Raw genomic sequence first — 11,635 nt, forward strand, 5'->3', positions numbered from 1 at the left:
GTGATGAAGGTACAATTTCTTGAACCGCCTTATGGAAAACTTACTGAGAAAGTATAATGTGAAACACAAAATTGTCACCCCATACCATCCTCAAAGAAGTGGGCAGGTAGAAGTTTCAAATAGACAAATCAAGCAAATCCTAGAAATGATTGTCAGTGCCTCCAGGAATGGGCAACAAAGTTGGATGATGCATTATGGGCGTACATAACTGCGTTCAAAACACCCACATGCATGTCTCCTTATCAGTTAGTTTATAGAAAGGCTTGTCATTTACCTTTAGAACTAGAACACAAGGAGTTGTAGGCCACAAAGTTCCTGAATCATGACATCTCCAAAGCGGGGGATTCCAAAGTTCTTCAGCTCCATGAGTTAGAAGAGTTTAGGAATCAAGCTTACCAGAATGCCAAAATGTATAAAGAACAAAAAAAAGGCATAATCAAAAGATTCAAAAAAGGGAATTTTGGGAAGGACAGTTGGTTCTCTTCTTTAATTCCAGGTTGAGGTTGTTCATTGGAAAGCGGAAGTCGAGATGGACCGGTCCGTTCACTATGCACAAAGTGTTCTCGCATGGGGCAGTTGAGTTGAAAAATAACACTAGTGCGGACACCTTCAAGGTCAATATCCAAAGGTTAAAGCCTTACCACCAAGGACATGAGACTGGATTGGTGGAAGAGACCTAGCTCAGAACACCATAGACTGGTCATACGTCGAGCTATGGAAGTTAAAAAGCGTTTCTTCGAAGGCAACCCAATGGAGGTATCGGTAACTTAATTTCAATAATGTGCTTTTTATTCTAGTCTATTTATGTTAATTGTTTTGAGTCATGTGTTGCAGAGCCAAGCTGACAAGAGAAAAGTTGTAGAGCCAAAGCATGAAAAAGAGGGGAAAATGAAAAATTTAAGCCTTATGCTCATACGTGTATGGCCTAGTCCATGCGCGTATGAGGATGCCCTACTTTTCCCCAAATTTACATGATCCTTGTCCATACATGTATGATCTGGTCCATACGCGTATGTAACTGCGTATTTTTTTTCCAATTTTGTGGGCCTCTTCCCATACGCATATGAAACCCCCATACGCATATGGGGCATGCAAAAGGTCAGGTCATTTTTTCAAAGATTTGGGCCATGCGCGTATGGCTAGATGATACACGTATGCAACAGTCACCCGACATCATACATATATGATACACGATCCAAATTTCAAACATTTTTCACCTATGCTGATACGTGTATGAGAATTGTCATACGCGTATGGCCCTGACAACGCACGTATGATACGCATATGACGCGTACTGGGCTACATATATATATATATATATATATATATATATATATATATATATATATATATATATATATATATATATATATATATATATATATATATATATATATATATATATATATATATATATATATATATATATATATATATATATATATATATATATATATATATATATATATATATATATATATATATATATATATATATATATTATGACATTTTCCACCTTGAGCCATACGCTGCACTATTTGCTCTGACAAAATTCTTTGAGTTTTTTCTTGTTCTCCATAAGTTTCATTTGTTATAGGTCAGATCTCCCAAAGCAAGCAACAAATGGCTACTTCTTCTTCTTCATCTCATGACTCTAACATGTTTTTCTCTGTTGAGCACACATAAAGATATTTGTCCTTTCTAGATAGGGAAATTATTAAGGAGAGAGCCTTCAATCTTCACCCAGACCAACACCATGACATACATGTCGTCCTCAAGAAGCATAAACTGACTTATCTAAATGGTCAAATCCATCCAGTGTCTAAGGATCTAGTGTTGGAGTTCTATGCAAATTATTACAGACCACCGTCTAAAGATGCTCCCATAGAGCCTGGATTCATTTCTTCGGTCAGAGGGCGAAAAATCTGGTACGATTGGAAAATGGTGAATATGTTACTGAAGATGAAGTTTAGGGAACCAAATTGCGAGTATCAGCTGATTAATAATTCCTCTAGGACTGGTTGTCTGTATCGAGTGATGCCTGATTGCTTGGAAATTGAAGGAAGATATTGGTCGCCTGCTTCTACTCCTATTTCTAGGAAGTTGGTTATGGTGGACCTGGATGTTGTCCTGAAGTCGTTGAGTTACTTTCTGCACCATACTATGGAAACTAACCGGAGTGGGTCAGAGATCATCACTATGCGAGCTCTGGATTCATATTCTATGCTAAAATGGCGTGATGTAAACATCGGTCGTATTATCTCTTCTGACATGGATGAGATAGCCCAAAGTCATACTAAGAAGAATCTGTATGTCCAGAAGTTATGGGGAGTTTGTTATCAATTCAAATCTTGTCATTGCCTTCGTCTATGAGTTGGTAGTATGTCTATATCCTGTTTACTACCTTCAACTATGAGTTGATAGTTATAGCAGTAAATTCATGATCATCAAGCTATGGATAAACTATACATCAATTAAACCAGAGTCTCCAACGCGCTTTTATTGTTTCCAAGGGAAAAGGTAAAAGTACTAACAAAACCCAAAAAGATAAGAAATCTTCAAATCAAAACTAATAAAATGTCAGAGATTACAGGTAAGGGGGTTGGTTACACAGAGGGAAGGTGTTAGCATCCAAAGTGTCTTAGGTACTCCTAGGGATCCCTTTCTTGTGTGCATATGTGTTTTTATACAAATGATGTTTGCAATAAATAGAGTGGAAGGATGAGAAAAGAATTCTTTAATTATATTTTTGTGTTTGGCAAGACCTTCGGACTTTTGCCTACGTATCAACATAAAAATGAGGGATCAAAACCTAGTAGTTCGTGGTAACAATTTCAAAGTGAGTGCATTGCTTTTAACAAAAGTTTGTGTTTAACAAAGGCAAAAAAGGCCTAAAAAGGTTTGAATTAGTGTTAGTTCTTTTTGGCTTTTGAAAATTTAAGTCAAGTATAGTTAGGTTTATTTACAAGTTTGATTAAGAAAATAAGTTTGAAAAATGCAATGGCATAAGGCCAAAGTTTCTAATTTGCAATAAAGTCAAGGTTTAGAAAACACAAGCAAAGAAGATTTTAAAAGGAGGGAGAGATTTTGAAATTAAAGAAATGGGAGGAGATGAAGAGACTAATCCTAAGCAAAAATTTAAAAGTTAAGAGTTGAAAAGATCTGACCAATGGGCTGCAATCCAATAGACAAGAATGTCATATAGAAACCCAAATTTCTCTTGGACTTTAGAATCAAGCAATATCAATACACAAATAGCAAGATGAAGAGCAATACATCAAATAAAGACATCCACATCCAAGCTTAGAAACTCCATTATCTTCTTCCAAAATCCCATGTATCAGATGACTTCAAAGATGGCATTAGACACAGGTTCAAAGTAACAACTCAAAATCTGATCATGTTGCAGATGAACTCAAATGGATCTCCCATATTGTATTAGATGAATATTCACTTCACAAGCACTTGGTTTCATGAAAGTTGGCATTGCCCAAGTCCTTTGCATAGGGAGTGTTGCCTAAATTCTAAGTCCAATAGTCTCAGATTAAACCAACAGTCCACACAACATGTTTTTTAGGGTTTTTGTTCTTATTATGTACATTAAGGTCAAAAGACCACACAAGCAAACAAGTATATACAAGCACAAAATATCACAAATTATGGCCCAAGTAAGCAAAGTAAAAATGGCATTAAAATAAACAATTTGAATGGTATGAATAATGGCAAATGAATAAAAGCTCAAAATTTAAAATGCATAAAAGTAAATGACTTGAAATTAAATGTTAGTTGTTAATTGGTTAGAAGTTAGTATTGCTTTTGCTTTGTATTGTTTAAGTCATTCTTTAGAGAACACTCAACCCACTTATCACAAGCATGGATCCTTGAACCAAGACATCTTCCAAAGGAAGGAAAAAATGCCAAGTTTCCACACAATACCATGAAAGAGGGGAGACTTACAATCTCACTTACTAGAATGTTATGCCTTTTTGTATCACAAATTTAGCGCTATGTTAAGCAATCATAATTGGACTTATGTAGAAGTCACAACTTGAGATCGGGCAATAGAATTTTGGTGTTAATGCATGTTAGAGACATAGTATGATGGACTATGCTTATGAGACATACCACACACAAAGAGAATATGCAAAAAGGGTGGACCTAATCTCATCCACACTCATGTTGATTTTTCAATCAACTAGCCTTAGGATATGGAGATATCATAGGTCCATGACATGAATGAATAAAGAAGGGGGGTGAGATGAAGAGGGAGGGGAAATGAAATCAACACAAATTGGTCAAAGGAGGACTTTTACCAAATTAAGATCATTCATTCATTTTGGGAGATGAAATGTACATTTCATCAATCCCCTAATTCCAATGATCTTAACCTAACAAAGTCAAATCAACCTTGATCAAGGCCCAACAACACAAGTCAAACTCAACAAGTCAATTAAAATGATACAACATAATTTATTTGCAATTAATCAATTAAAAAAAACAATTAAAACATGCATTAAATTAAATTATGGTTGGTCAATTTCCCAAAACTCCATCAAAACACCAAAGAAATGGTCATGAGATTTATCACATGTCAAACAAGGTCAAAGGACCTTGGAGAAAAAATTTCATCATTTTTGGAAACATAAAATTATTTTTAAGCAATTAAAAATATTCACAAAATCAATTAAATCATGAAAAATATTAATAATGATCCAAAAATTAATTTTAATTCACAAAATGGAAGAGGATTTTATTTAATTTTTTTTGGTGAAACTCTCGTATTTTTGGGATCAATATTAAAATTAATATGAATTAAAAAAAAACGTGGACTACTTGATCTCCCTCATTAATTGAGGTGGTAGATCAAGTGGTCACAAATGTGCGTTCCATGATGGAGATGAGTCAGCGCGCCACATGAGTGGTAATCAAAACCAACGCTCGTGATTAAAACAATTTGAATAGATCATGTGGCTCTGGACCTTGCCAACTCACCACCGGAGCAAACCTCCAGTCACTTTCTCAGGCGAGCCTCGCCGGACTGGTCCAATCATAACCATCACTAAAATAAAAAAGAAGGACATGATTTTGAAGTAAAAATGGCATTGAGCACGAATTTGACCTCAATTTATCCTAACTCCAAGTATATTCAGAGATACATGGAGTTGAAATTTGAGGTGCATGATCTGAGTTGTTTTGATTTGACCTCAAAGCAACTCAATCTTCTTGCCTATATTGGTAGGACTTCAAACAACCAAGGAACCAAGAGAATTATGGAGAATTGAGTGAGAATCGAAGAGATAAAAAATTATGGAAAATACCTTCAATGCAGTTCAGAATTCGATTGCTCTTGATTTGATTCTTGCTTGATCTTACTTAGGAAGCTTGCAGAAGTATACTAGAATCAACCAAAGGCTATGGATCCCTGGAGTTTTGAATCTCAAAACAGTAAGATTCAAAATCAATTTTCAAAGAAAATTCTCAGGATTATCCTCTCAAATGGAATGGTTTGGGATCTTTGAGCAAAACTGGCGCGAAGGGATCCATAATTCTGAACCTAGAGGCTTCTATTTATAGATGTGGCAAGTGTTATTTTCACCTTCAAATTGAACTTCCAAATTTGGCAATGGATGATGCATGCTTGCATGGGAGTTCACAGGCCCATGAAGTCACTCCTTTAGGTCCATAATCAAGTGTGAATGAGTCTGAAATCAACTTGGAATGCAAGGCAATTGTACACAGCTGTTTCAAGTTTTGATTTTGCCAAATGATGATGCCATTTTCAAGCCATGCACAGACCCCCAAAATATTGTCCAAAATGGGTGAAATTGGACTCTTTCGAAAGGTTAGATCAAGAGGAATAACTCTTATGTTGAACACTTTTCCATTTGAAAGTTGTATCAAGGTGAATTTTGAGGTGGAAGTTTGAAAATTTTAACATATCAAAAAAAAATTTAAGTGTCAAGCCATATGTTCACTTATTCCACCTTGGTTAAATTTTTGTGTGGGCTTCAAATGAGAAAAGTGTCTTCATAAAAGTTGTAGATCTTTTAAAGACCTACATAATGGTCACAAATTTGACCTCATTTTGATTTTAAATGAATGAGTTATGCATTTTTGAAGTTGAGGAAAATCACTTGTTCAATGGTATTTGTCCAAAATGACCTATAATGTATCCTCATATCACATGCTCATAAAAGTTGAATTAGCTCTTCCTCCAAACACTAAAGTTGAAGTAGACGCCTTGAATTTTATTGTGAAACTTTTAAATCTTTCATCTCATAAAAAATGAGCAAGTTATGGCCTTGGGAAGTTGACCTCCAAATTAGGGTTTAGACAAAATAACCTATAATCTTTCACCATAAAAAATGACTTTCCAAGCAAAACTAGCTCTAGACCTAAACATGAAAGTTGGTTGGAATGTCATTTAGAGTAACATTTATCTTAGAATAATTTTCATATGACAAATATTATAGGAGATAGGGTCTAGGGGACCCCAGTTTTGATCAGATGAATTCCTCTAGTCAACCACCATGAACCAACTTACTAGCCTGTAATTCTATTGACTTTTGGGACTCATGGGAGATCATATATGCATAAGATGATGAAATTTGAAGTATCCCTTGAAGTATTTGATCAATTGTTGAAGAAGCTTGGTGAAGAAGTTACACAAGATACCCAGATAAACTAGGGTTTCCAAGGCAAGCCAATTCCAAACTGTTGATGCTTTCTTGACCAAAATAACATGTAAAGATCTTAGGGACTCATATATGATGTCTAAAGCAATTATAGACCAATTCTTGGTTGAGCTCTTAGCCATGAGGGTTTTAAACCCTATATATGAGCTTGATGTATCAAAGGTGATCATGTGCCTTACCTACAAAAGAGTTAGATAAATGCAAAGACATATTTTTGGTATTTTTGTTAGTAAAGATGATAAAATACAAAGTATGATACAATCACATGGTACTTGGTGATCTCTCCCAAAGCAAACCCAATGATTGAGGGGTAAGGAGGATGCCAAGGTATGATCCCAATGCTAATGCATATGATGAGGTAGCATGATGGATCTTATGGTCAAAATTGGGGTCTTACAGCTGCCCCTAATTAAGGACATTCTAACTGAGGAGGTAAAGGTTAAAATCTACATATCGACTCGGTAGAATGGGCTTAAATAACAACATATAGGAACAAATTTTTGGTCCCTAAGAGACCTTATTATGCATATGATATGAATGTTAAAAGAAATCTTTGTGGGGAAATGTTGCCACAAAGGAAAAGAATTCAGAGAGATCGAAGATTCGCAGGAGCGTAATGCATTCCATAAGGAAAAATCACAGGGGAGACAGAGACTCTGAGGGGAGTAAATGGCTATGTGTATGCCAGGTTACGACTTAAAAACTACTAGGGAACACGAGGAGTTCCATGAAAAATGGAAAGACTCAGCCCGGGGGACAAAAGGAACATCTGCAAGGGAAACGGGTAGATCAGAACAAAGCTGAAATACTCGAACCATGCAGGAACAACGATTTCACTACGGAGCACACACTCAACTCGATTGGGGAAGAGAAAATACCTTCAACACAGGAGGAGCAGAGATATATTATCCACTACCAGTTACTGGGTACAGAGATGACAAAATCTGACAAGGAAGACATCCGCTACCGGTTAGGGTAAACATATCAAGGATGACTCGCTGAGGGCCGCCAAGAGGTGTATTCATTACCGATTACTGGGTAAGAATAGACTTGTTGGGGAAAAGATGAAAATAGGATTTACAACTACCGGTTACTGGGCAGAAGACCGCAAAGAAGAGAATATTCGTCACCGATTAGGATGAATATATCAAGGATAGACTCAGAGGAAAGAAAATCCGCCATCGATTAAGATGAACATATCAAGGATAGACTTGCATGGGGATGTTAAGGAGGATACCCGTCATCGGTTAAGATGAACATATCAAGGATAAACTGCCTGAACAAAAGGTAGGAATTATATCTATCGAATGCTGGATAGAATACCAAAAAGAGAATATTCGTCACAGGTTAGAGTGAACATATCAAGGATAAACTCTGGGGGAATAATAGGAATTATATTTATCAGTTACTGGATAGAAAACCACAAAAGAATATCTGTCACTGGTTAGAGTGAACATATCAAGGATAAACTCTGCAAAGGGGAGAAAAGCAGGATTTACAACCACCGGTTACTGGGCAGAAAACCGTAAAGAGAAGGAAACCTGTCATCGGTTAGAATGAACATATCAAGGATTAACTCTCTGGGAAATAAAATAGGGATTACAACTACCTTTTTACTGGATAGAATACCAAAAAGAGAATATTTGTCACCGGTTAGGATGAACATATCAAGGATAGACTCAGGGTAGGGGAAGAAAATATTTGTCATCGGTTAGGATGAACATATCAAGGATATACTTCCTGGGAAACGTGAAAATGAATTTGCCGGGGAAAAAAGGGGTTACTTTTGTCGGGTATTGGGCGAGAAGTAACAAAACTGCCAACTAAGAAGAATATTACCAGTTATTGGGTAATGAACTCTCAGGGGACCAAAAGCATTTATCTAGGTAAGATCTAAAAAGAAACGGTCAATCAAGACTCAACCCAATGAGGATTTAACTCAAAGGGAGTGGTTCCATCCAGATAATCAACTGGAGAGGAAACTGAAATAATAAACATCCACGAGGAAATAACTCAATGAGGAAAGGAGAAAGGTTAAAGTTTTTCTGCTTAGGGGGCTGACACTCTACGATTGAAGGAGGACATACACACCAAACTTGTATGAGGATAACGTACCATCATAGTAGAGGACAAAAATCAGAAGATGTAATAATGCAGTAATGGAGTTATATGGGTGTATATGTATATGTATATATGATGCTTATGCTGACAAAACGATCACAAAGGATACAAAAATATCGTTGATATGAATCATTGATGCAATTCCTAGCCAATCCACTAAAGAGGGAAACAACTGATGGAGAAAAGTTCAAACATATCAAAGGCTCAACCCTAGCTGGGGAGAAAAGGAGGAGATCTGTTGAGGAAATTACTATCAACTATGCGGGGGAGTTTTATGTCGACACCATATCAAATGGGAGACAACCCTACAGGGGATAAACACAAATAGCTGCTCAGAAACCAGGATGGAACTCTGATTGGGAACGAAACTGATGGCGACTTGCGGGGAATCAAAATTCTACCAAAATTTGTTATAATGAAGTGCCTGCAACACGAGGGAGGACAATCACAAACTCAACTGGGGATAACGGCGAATTATCTGACAGGGGAAATCAACAAACATTGGATGACAACATACTGCCGGGGATGAAAGAGGAAACATGCCAACTGCTTGGGGAAACCAATAATGCTCCACACTCTAGGGCTTACCGCTTTCAAACCATCGTTGATATTCCTTTTAATGAAATCGATTGCCTAAAATTAATGCTTTTATATGTTTAAGAAAATATGATTTTGATTAAAATTTAATTTCAAAAAAAATTATCATAATAAAATTTAAATCTATTTTGGCTGAATTAAATAAGAGTAAAAACAATTGGACAAAAGCTCAACTTTATTTAATAGAATTGTAGTTTGTAAATGACAAGACTCCATAGATCTTTACAAAAGTTTGAAAATGGTAATTTACATGGAAAAGGGCTACACTGAATACAATGATCACTAATCCTTCTACCGCCTCTTGATATCCACTGTGCTCTTGGCGACTTCATCGGGAATGGTAAATCAGAATCGACTAATTTGCTCAAGAACGTCTTCGAAGCTGAATATCAGCAGGATGCAGTTACTTGCCATAATCCCCAATTTTTGCATAAATTTCCCCAAGGTGGGGTACTCAATTTATCGGGATGATTTTTTCTGTTTTATGTCTCTAATTTTTTTTCCTGGATCGCCCTTTCGGGTTTCAATCCACCGAGACGCTCGTTTTTGCCTAAGCCTCCCTTTTAGGTTTTCAACTTAGCGAGTTGTTCTTTTCTTTTTTAGGAGAAGTATTTCTTGACTGCATCAGCATTCACAGGACGAGTGAACTCTTCACCATCCATAGTTGTAAGAATCAAAGCACCGCATGAAAAGGCTCTCTTAGCAACATATTGGCCTTCATAATTAGGAGTCCATTTTCCCCTAGAATCTGGCTTGAAAGATAAAATCTTCTTGAGCACAAGGTCACCTTCTCTAAACATGCAAGGTCTGACCTTCTTATCAAATGCCTTCTTCATCCTTTATGATATAACTGACCATGACACATGGTCGTTAATATCTTCTCTTCAATTAAATTCAATTGATCATACTTGGTTTGACACCATTCAGCTTCAGTCAACTTGGCTTCCATCAAAACACGCAATGATGGGATCTCAACCTCCAGTGGGAGTACAACTTTTATACCATATATAAGTGAGAAAGGGGTTGCCCCTGATGAAGTGCGGATGGATGTACGATACCTGTGCAAAGTAAATGGGAGCATCTCATGCCAATCTTTGTATGTCACAACCATCTTCTAGATAATCTTCTTGATGTTCTTGTTCGCAGCTTCAACAGCCCCATTCATCTTAGGTCTGTAGGGAGAAGAATTATGATGTGCAATCTTGAAGTCTTTGCAAAGAGCTTCTATCATATTGTTGTTCAATCTTGAACCATTATCAGTAATGATCTTACTTGGCATACCATATTGGCATATAATCTGATTCTTGATAAACCTTACAACAACTGCTTGGTTACATTTGCATACGATGCCGCTTCAACCCATTTCGTGAAGTAGTCAATAGCCACCAAAATGAAACGATGTTCGTTCGAAGCTTTGGGCTCAATCATGCCAATCATATCAATTCCCCACATGGAGAATGGCTATGTGGAGGAAATGGCGTTCAACAGTGTCGGAGGAACATGAATCTTATCTGCATAAATTTAACACTTGTGGCATTTCTTCACAAACTTGCAACAGTCAGATTCCATTGTCAGCCAATAGTAACCTGCTCGCAGCATTTTCTTTGCCATAGCATGTCCATTGGAATGAGTACCAAAGGAACCTTCATGGACCTCAGTCATCAACAGGTCTGCTTCGTGTCTATCCACGCATTTGAGCAAAACCACATTGAAGTTTCTCTTATAAAGCACATCACTATTCAGGTAGAAATTGTCAGCTAATCTTCTCAAAGTCTTCTTACCTTTCAAAGTACCACGGCTTCTCATCTTTGATCTCTTCAATAGCAAATACATGAGCTGGCCTATCAAGACGCATCATGGTCAAATTGGGAACCTCATTCCAATACTTTACCATAATCATTGAAGCCAACGTTGCAAGAGCATCTGCCGTCTGGTTTTCATCTTGAGGGATATGATGAAACTCAACCTTTGTAAAGAAAGTTGGAATCCTCCTCGCATAATCTCTATATGGTATCAAACTGGGTTGATTCGTCTCCCACCTTTGATTTGATTCACAACCAAAGTTGAATCTCCATAGACATCCAAATACTTGATCCTGAGATCAATGGCCTCTTCAAGCCCCATAATGCAAGCTTCATACTCAGCCATGTTGTTTGTACACTTGAAAGTCAATCTAGATGTAAATGGAAAATGCGTGCCTTGAAGAGTAATAATCACTACCC

The sequence above is a fragment of the Lathyrus oleraceus genome, chromosome 4 (assembly GCF_024323335.1).
Source record: "Lathyrus oleraceus cultivar Zhongwan6 chromosome 4, CAAS_Psat_ZW6_1.0, whole genome shotgun sequence".
NCBI classification, from domain to species: domain Eukaryota; kingdom Viridiplantae; phylum Streptophyta; class Magnoliopsida; order Fabales; family Fabaceae; genus Lathyrus; species Lathyrus oleraceus.